This window comes from Ictidomys tridecemlineatus, chromosome 11 (assembly GCF_052094955.1).
Source record: "Ictidomys tridecemlineatus isolate mIctTri1 chromosome 11, mIctTri1.hap1, whole genome shotgun sequence".
NCBI classification, from domain to species: domain Eukaryota; kingdom Metazoa; phylum Chordata; class Mammalia; order Rodentia; family Sciuridae; genus Ictidomys; species Ictidomys tridecemlineatus.
The window spans coordinates 98,133,379-98,143,478 of NC_135487.1; positions in this window are offsets into that span (position 1 = coordinate 98,133,379).

A 10,100-nucleotide genomic window follows, 5' to 3' on the forward strand; every position below is an offset into this window, starting at 1 on the left:
TGGTCTGAGATGTTATTAAAGATAGTGAACTGGTTTTTCTTTTAAGGAGATGATATTTGAAACTACAAGTTTTTGTAAGAATGTTTATGTGTCTTAAATGATAATTTGTTTTGATATTTTCTAAAGAGTGATTTTTTTATTTTTATTTTTTTAGAAACTTTAAGTTTCATGTTGATGCTTCCATGTTGAAAGACTTTTTTATTTAAAACCTTCTGGACTTAGGTTACTTTTTAAGTTTTAGAACTCATTTTCCCAATCAAAGCCAAAGGCATTCAGGCAAATACTTAAACACCTGAGTACAAAACAATGGCTGAGGACAGTATCTCCCTATTGGAGTAGTTCAGGACTAAAGATCATCAAGTCAAGAACTAGTTTCTGGAGAGCCATACCTGAACCCACTGCATATTTAAGGACTCAAAGTCTGTTTAGTATACTGCATACAGAAAATGTTCATAAGAGTAATCAAGAGATCATGCTATAGCAAACCAGACATTTCTGTTCTTAATTCCTCACTCTGGTCCTGCACCTCCTCTCCTGTGTATTATTTAGTCCTTATTTATATTTTTAATGAAATTGCAAGTTCATAGTTAGGTTCTATTCCCTCCTCTGTCTCATCAGCCATCTCCAACTGCCCATGTCCTAGGCAGACTGCACCCACATCTGGTCTCTTACCTGGAACCTGGAGTTTATTCTCTTCCTTACCTCTTCTCTTCCTTTTCCCATCAAAACTGCTCTAGGTGAGACAAGGACCAGCCTCACCCTACCCTCCACCTCCATTTGTGGGGACAGATTCCCATTCTCCAGAAGTTCCTCCTCTGTCCCCAATTATGGGCACTGATATTAACTTGTTAAACTCTCTTATTAATTCTGGCACTCAGGCTTTCCCCATTAGGTATGAAATCAGCTGTAGGCTGTTTATAGGACTTCTGTCAGATGGAGGTGTTTTCCTTCTCATCCTATTTGCTTAGCACTTAGAACATGACTGGGTGTTGAATTTTGTGAAGTCCTGGTTTTGCATCTCTTAAGACGATGAATAATTTTGTTAACGTGATTAATAGCACTATTGAATATTCTATTGTTCACAGGACTACAGTATTCCTGAGAGATTACTCACTTGATCATGATGTATTATCTATTTTATTTTGATATTTATTTTCCTAATATTTTGTGGTGTTCATTGTGTTTCTCTCTTCATGAAGGATATTAGTTTGTAATTTTCTTATCTTAAAATGTTATTGTGATGACTGAGATTTTAGCTCAGCAGTAAAGTGCTTGACTAGGGTTCACAAGGCCCTGGGTTTGATCACCAGCACTGAAAAAAGTAATCATAATTATAAATATTAATTTAAAAATTAAGTGTTGCTTGATTATTTTGTGATCAGGATCCTTCTGGCCTCATGGGTTTGGCAATATAATATATCCTAGGCATGTTATCATAAAATCTTTGTTTAAGATTAGTATTACTTGGTTCTTAAATATTTGATAGAATCACCAATGAATATGTTTCTAGTGTCTGTTTAGTAAGGTTTTTATAAATTTAATTACTATAACATGTATATAGCTATTCAGATTTTCCACTTTTTTCTTATATATTCTGATAATTTGTTTTTCCAGATTTTTTGTCTATGTTGTCATTGAGCTAAATGTTTTTCCTGTGATATATCCTTATAAGAAGATATATAGGACTACATTATTGTAATACCTTAGGATATATTGAGATATCTTTTGTATTTAGATATTGCTCATTGTGCTTTTCTTTCTCACTTAATCTTGCTCTCATCAAATTTATTAAACTTTTTGAAAAGTCATTTTTCTGTTCTCTTGTTTTTATAGTGTTATCATTTTCTATATTCTACATCATATCTTTACTATTTCGTTTCATCCACTTACTTTGGTTTAATTCCTTCTTTTTTTTTCTCAAGGTGGATAATCAGAGTCAATGTTAATTTTATCCCTGTGTCTTTTTCTAATGTAAGCAGATGGCATAGAATCATTCCTTTCTTCAGCTGCATCCTGTTGCTAGGTTGCTTGTCAGTTATCCATCAGTTCAAAATAATTTCCAATTCCTCTTGTAATTTTTTCTTTAACACAAAGGTATTTTTTAAAAGAAACACATTGCTTAATTTAAAAATGTTTTGTTATCATTCAGGTATTTTACATTGTTGATTCATAATTTAAGTGTTGTCAAATATACTTGGAAAAAAATTCTTAAATTTTGAGACTCACTTTATGATCGTATTAGTTAACTTGACGACACTGTGACAAAATACCTGAGATAAACAACTTAAAAGAAGGAAAATTTGTTTAAGATAATGTTTTGAGAGGTTTAATCCATGGTTTTTAGCACCTTTTCTCTGGACCTTCGGTAAAGCCGAACAGCTTGGTTGGGGTCATGGTGTTTGGGAAGTGAGAGAGCAGAAGAGCTCCAGGTCCCAATCTACCCTTCCAGGCCATGCCTCCAATGACTTAACTTCCTTAATCCAAGCCCCAGCTTACAACGTTTCCACCATTCCCAATTCCATCATAAACTGGGTACTCAACATTCAGCACATAATCATATGTAGAAAATACAAGATTGCAACCACAACAATGCTTGTACCTTACAGTCTACCTTAGTGAATGTTCCCTGTAATCCTGAAATTAATATGACATCTCTTCTGTATCTAATGTTCTATAAAAGCTTCAGGTTTTATAAATCTTTGATAACCATATAAACTTTTTTCTTGTACTTATTGTATTAATTACAGACAGATGAGTGTTTACAATTCTATACATGACAGTAGATTTCCTTAGTTCTGGTCAATTTTTTTTTGAAGCTCTAGTATTTAAAGGGTATGCACATTAATGAATTTCATGTTTTGTTAAAATATCAACTCCTTTATCATTGTGAAATGTCTCCTCTATAGTTCTGATAATATTCCTTGTCTGGAAATCTATTTTAGGGCTCTTGTATTTTGTGCCTTGTCAACTTAGCTTAATTAGAACTAAGTTCCCCAGAATCTCCTTTGTTTACACTTCTCAGTTAGAATTGGCCCAAAGAGAAATTAGATAAAGGAGAAATGTATATTATTCTCTTAACCTACTACAGTGGTAAATGGACAGTGTGGTGTTGGACAGATGGAGAGGTGCTGGCTCCTCCATTCTACATGAAGCTCTTCTTCATGACTGCTACCAGTGCATACCCACAGTGGTTTTAGCCATCATCAGATGAGTGGCTAAAACTCCAAAAAGAAACAGCTCCCTTCATGAGTCCAGCACTTCTTACTCTGAGGTCACACTTGTGCTAATAGACATATCAGCTCTCAGGCATTACCTCCTTGGTGATCCTTCTGACCCTCCAACTCCACTGTTCAGATCCTCTCTTCCCTAATTCTTTTTCTAATTTCAATGAGAAAGTAAAATGTTATTCTCTGAGAAAGCAGCAAATTTAATATTCTAACTGGTGTTTGTAAAAAGAAGAAGAAGAAGAAGAAGGAGGAGGAGGAGGAGGAGGAGGAGGAGGAAAGAAAGAAAGAAAGAAAGAAAGAGAGAGAGAGAGAGAGAGAAAGAAAGAAAGAAAGAAAGAAAGAAAGAAAGAAAGAAAGAAAGAAAGAAAGAAAGAAAGAAAGAAAGAAAACACACGTTACCAATATCAAGAATTGCATGGGATATCATTAAATATCCTAAAAATACGAAAGGCAAAATAAGAGAATATTATAACATTATGAACACATAAATTCAAGTGTGGATCTATTTCTTGAAAATCCCGAGCTACTAAATTCACTCAAAATAAACCAAGTAAACTGAATAGTGCTCTAACTACTATTTAAACTATTTCCATACAAGTAGAAAATACTTGAAATAGGAAAAGTGTTCCTTAGCTCAGTGGTGGGATGATCAGACTCGGTTTCCAGTCCTGGGTTCAAGCGGGTTGGGAGCAGTTCAGTGGGTTCCTTAGAGTCTTGACTGTCACCGTTTTACAGGAAGAATAGTGCGCTTCCGAGCGTCTATTGAGGCCAGTAGGGGGCGCAGGTGCCTAGGATTTTGCGCCCCAGTGTAGCGAATCCCTTGAAGCCCTGAATTCGGCCAAGAAAAGAGCTGGGCCTTGATTTGAGTGTCCCAGAAGTTGAGTCCCCAAGTTCTTCAATGGAGTTCGTCCAGTGGGAGGGTGAGAGGAGCCTGAGCAGCTCCAGGAGCGCGCCCCAGAATCGCAAGGCTCCCCGTTGTTCCTGCCAGGCTCTGCTCTGAAAAGAAGCCCTTGGAGATCATGAAAAGTTCACTGTGATTCCTTCCCTCGTCTTCACGGAAAAATTTAGAGGAGTATTTGAAAGACTCTTCCCACCTAGTTAAATGTTCTCCGCCTGGCGTTAGAGTTTTCTTTAGGAGTGTGTGTGTGTGTGTGTGTGTGTGTGTGTGTGTGTGTGTGTGTGTGGTGTGTGTTGGATTTTAAAACTTTTGCGTGGTTACAAAGGACTGAAAAATAGTTGCTTTTTTAAAAATATATATATATTTTTAGTTGTAGATGGACGCAGTACCTTTATTTATTTGTCTTTATTTTTATGTGGTGCCCCAGGGATCGAACCTAGAGCCTAGGCAAGTGTTTTATTTACCTCTGAGCCACAAGCCCAGCCCCAATAGTTACGTTTTTGAGGGACTTACTTTGGAGTAAAAAAGAAAGACTCTGGGAACTTGGAAAGTTGTGTAGGGAGGGGAGAGCAACTGAAAGGAGGGGACCAGCAAGGAGCTAAGAGGGTAGCTTTCAGTTGCTGGGCTTGAGATACCACATTTGCCCACTCTGGAGCCTCTCTCATGTCGTTAGAATCCCTTATGAATCCACCCAAGAATGCTGTGCACCCAGAAAGCTTGGAGCTATCTGCTTTCTTTGTTTTCACTAACTTGCCTTTCAGTCCTGGAATTAAGGAAATCTCTTTTGTAAGATGGGTAGTAGCTAAATCAGGTACCCTGTTGGCTTCCTTAACCCCTTATATTCCATTGTCCCATTTTTGGAACACCAAGAAACTTAAATTGAGCCACAAATAGAAAATGTATGTAACTTCCAAATAAATATTTGTGTTTTTAGAGTTCTAGTATTCTGAGATACATAATAAGGGAATAATCACTCATATTTACAAATATTATATCATAATTAATGATAATAAATTATATAATAAGCTCTAGATTGAACTTTGCAAAATATTTTAATGCACCTGCATCAATTCCATTGAAATATTGGCAGAAATGAAAACTTGGGGCTTAATGGTTAAGATTGACTGGCAGTACACTGTCTCCCCTCCCCAACATTTTTTTCCCCCTACAGACAGGCTGCCTTCAGGGGCTGGAGAAATTTAGATTGAGGGGAGAGGTTCAGGACTTGAGACCATCAAATCAAAGAATAGTTCTGGCTGAAGATTCAAGGACTGGACTCCTGTTCAGTAGACAGTAGAAGTTTTATCAAAGAAATCAACAGATTTCTTTGTAGCAACCCAGACATTTTTAATCTTATGCCCTCACTCCACCTCCCCTCCTTGTGAATTGTTTAGTCCATATTTAATTTTTTATTTTTTAATGCTATTGCAAGTTCTTAGTTAGGTTCTGATTTTTTTTTTAAAGATAGAGTGAGAGAGAGGAGAGAGAGAGAGAGAAAATTTTTAATATTTATTTTTTAGTTCTCGGTGGACACAACATCTTTGTTGGTATGTGGTGCTGAGGATCGAACCCGGGCCACACACATGCCAGGCGAGTGCGCTACCACTTGAGCCACATCCCCAGCCCCAGGTTCTGATTTTTTATATCTCACCAGCCATCTCCAATTGCCCTTGCTCTGGACAGACTGTACCCCAGTCTGGTCCGTACCTGAAGCTTACAGTTATTTTCTCTCCTTCACCTAGAAAATATCCCTTCTCTTCTTTTTTTAAATTTTTTTAAGTTTATATATGACAGCAGAATGCATTACGATTCTTATTACACATATAGAGCACAATTTTTTCATAATTTTGGTTGTATACAAAGTATATTCATTCACACCAATTCGTGTCTTCATACATGTACTTTGGATAATAATATCTATCACATTCCACCATCATTTATAATCCCATGCCCCCTCCCTTACCCTCCCAAACCTCTGCCCTATCTGGATTTCTTCTATTCCTCCCATGCTCCCCCTCCCTACCCCACTATGAATCAGCCTCCTTTTATCAGAGAAAACATTCTGTATTTGATTTTTGGGGATTGGCTTACTTCACTTAGCATTATCTTTTCTAACTCCATCCATTTACCTGAAAATGATTTTATTCTCTTTTGTTGCTGAGTAATATTCCATTTTATATATATGCCACATAGTTTAATCCATTCATCTATCGAAGGGCATCTAGGTTGAATTAAAATCAAGAATCAATAAATGGGATGGAATCAAACTAAAAAGTTTCTTCTCATCAAAAGAAACAATCTGTGAGGTAAATAGAGAGCCTACATCTTGAGAGCAAATCTTTACCCCTCACACTAATCTCTAGGGTATACAAAGAACTCAAAAAGCTAAGCACCCAAAAAACAAATAACCCAATCAATAAATGGGCCAAAGATCTGAACAGACACTTCTCAGAAGATGATGTACAATCAATCAACAAATATATGAAAAAAAATGTTCATCATCACTAGCAATTAGAGAAATGCAAATCAAAAGCACTCTAAGATTTCATCTCACTCCAGTCAGAATGGCAGCTATTATAAGACAAACAACAATAGGTGTTGGTGAGGATGTGGGGAAAAAGGCACACTCATACACTGCTGGTGGGACTGCAAATTGATGCAACCAATATGGAAAAGAGTATGGAGATTTCTCGGAAAATTGGGAATGGAACCACCATTTGACCCAGCTGTCCCTCTCCTCAGTGGATACCCAAAGGATTTAAAAACAACATACTACAGGGACACAGCCACATCGATGTTTATAGCAGCACAATTCACAATAGCTAAAGTGGGGAACCAATCCCTTCTCTTCTCCTTTCCATCAAAGCCGCTCTGGCTGGGACAAATCCCTCAGCAGCCTCACCCCACCCTCCACCTCTCTTTGTAGAGGCAGATTCCCATTGTCCTGCAATTTCTCCCTCAGCCCCCTTATGTGCACTTCTAGCAACTTGCTTAAGTCACCAATTAATTTTGTCAGTTTTCTGGTGAACTCCTTAGTATTATCTACCTACACGGTCAGTAATTTGCAATTTAAGACAGCTCTACTTCTTCCTTTTAAATCTTCTGCCTACAGTTTTCTTGCCTTGTCTTTTCCCCAGTGTTTGTGGGTTCTTTCCCCATTATGTATGAAATCAGCTGTAGGTTATAAGGACTTTTTCTCAGGACAAGGTGTTTTCCTTCTATTCCTCATTGTTTAGAAATTAGAACATGACTGGGTGTTGATTTTTTTTTAATTCAACATTTACTGTCTAAATCATTCCTTGAGCACTTCCTACACTATCTTTATTTTAAAATATCCTTTATGTTGTTCTTACAAATTAGACATCTTTTGTGGGCTGGTGCTTTGTCTCATCAGTTCTCTAACAGCTGAGAACATATGTTATAAATCTTACACCTCATGATGGAGAAACACAGGACTCAAAATAGTTTGAACTGAAAGGTTGTGAGTGCCTCTGATGAAAGCCAACCTTGACAGTTTTTAAGAAATAATTTGCTGTCTCATCACTAGTAAATATTCTATACGGAATGTCAGAAAGGAAAAATAAGCCATAATTTTCTTCACTACAATTATGCTTCTTTAATATCTTTTTAAGTTGTAGATGGACACAATATCTTTATTTTTTTATTTATTTTTATGTGGTGCTGATGATCAAACCCAGAACCTCACACGTGTGAGGTAAGCTACAACCCCAGCCCTGCTTCTTTAATATTGATCCTAGGACTATACTGTTTGAAACAGACATTTCTTAAAATTATAACTTGACAAGGAACAGACTCTTTTGACAAAATATTTGATGATCATTCCTCCTAATGATAATTACTTCCATCTCAGTGCAAGGAGTGGTGGTCCTGTTATGTGTGCTCTTAACTAACAATCTTCTGACTAACTAGTTTTCTGGTTAACCAGATGTCAAAAGACTACATGGTTCCTAGGCTCTTAGGCATATTCCAACAGCTTCCAAGGGTTTTCATAGAAAAACCAAACAAAAGGATGCTACAGCCATTGAAAGTGCTCAAAATGTTTTTTCTTTCCCTCTGCAGGCAACAGGATTGCATCTTACTTTCAGCAATTATATTATTATTATTATTATTATTATTATTATTATTATTATTACCATTACTATTATTTAAGGTTTAAGCAATAGAAATTTATTTTCTCACCATTCTGGAAGCTGGAAGTCCAACATCAAGATGTCAGTAGGATTAGTAGGTTAATTCTGAGGCCTCTTTCCTTGGCTTTCTTTCGTTCTTTCTTTTTTAACTTGTTTTTAGATATACATGACAGTAGGGTATATTTTGACATATTATACATACATGGAGTGAAACCCATTCCAATCAGGATCCCATTCTTATTGTTTTACATAATGAGGAGTTACACTGGTAGTGTATTCATGTATGAGCTCAAAAAAGTTATGTCAGATTCATTCTTTCCTAACCCCACCTGCCCCCCTCTTTACTTCATTTCCCTTTGTCAAATCCAATGAACTTCTATTCTTCCCCTCCCTACCATTCCTCATTATGGGTTAGCATCCACTTATCAGGGAGAATATTTGGCCTTTGGGGTTTTTTTGGGGGGGGGATTGACTTGTTTCACTTAGCATGATATTCTCCTGTTTCTTCCCTTTACTAGCAAATGCCATAATCTTTTCTTTATGGCTGAGTAATATTCCATTGTGTATACATTACCACATTTTCTTTATCCATTCATCTATTGAAGGACACCTAGGTTGGTTCCATAGCTTGGCTATTGTGAATTGAGATGCTATAACATTGATGTGGCTTCATCATCATAGTATGTTGTTTTTAAGTCCTTTACGTATAAGCCAAGGAGTGGGATAACTGGGTCAAATGGCGGTTCCATTTCAAGTTCTCCAAGGAATCTCCATACTACTTTCCATAGTCGTTGCACTAATTTGCAGTCCCACCAGCAATGTATGAGTAAATCTTTTTTCCACATCCTCACCAATATTTATTGTTACTTGCATTCTTGATACTTGCCTTTGTGATGTTAAACTACGATGCAAAGAAAAGACCACCGGCTCCAATTTTGAATCAAATTAAAGCAAGCTTGTCTTTGTGTACACAAGAGCTGGCCAGGCTAGAGATCAGTACCCCAGCTCTCCAGGAACATGGTTTTATAGCACAAAAAATTGCAAAGGGGGGTGTCTTAGGAACTTACAGATAGCAGGATTTTGACAAGCATAATACAAAGGCAAATAGCGGGTTAATGATCTACATGGCATGATATTTCAAGGTAGGGAGTAAATTCAGATCCCAGAGGATTTATGAGGCTCTGCTGAGGTTTCAGAGAGGATTGTTAGGGTGAGCCAGGATTTATGAGGCACCACTAAAGTTTTAGAGAGGGTTGTTATCTAGTCAAGGAGAGCCAGTCATGGGTGAGTTCAGAGCATGGGCAGGAATTCCAAACAAGTTTAGAAATTGCAGTCAGAAATTAATTTTTCATGACTTTGTGATGAGATGGCTCCCAATCTTAAAATGTAATTAGGCTGGGTTTATCAGTAACTGGAGTGAGATAGAATCTCAGTGTAGTTTTAATTTGAATCTCTCTAATTGCTAGAGATGTTGAACATTTCTTCCTATATTTTTTGACATTCATATTTTTTTCTTCTGTGATATTCCTGTTCAGTTCCTTTGTCCATTTAGTGATTGGCATATTTGGAGGTTTTGGTGTTAAGTTTTTTTGAGTTCTTTGTATATCCTGAAGATTAATGCTCTGTCTGAGGTGCAGGTGGTAAAGATTTTCTCCCATTCTGTAAGCCCTCTCTTGGCATTATTGTTTCCATTGCTGTGCAGAAGCTTGATACCATTCCATTTATTAATTCTTGATTTTACTTCTTGTGCTCTAGGAGTCTCATTGAGGAAGTTGGTTCCTAAACTGACATGGTGTAGCGTTGGGCCTACATTTTCTTCTAGGA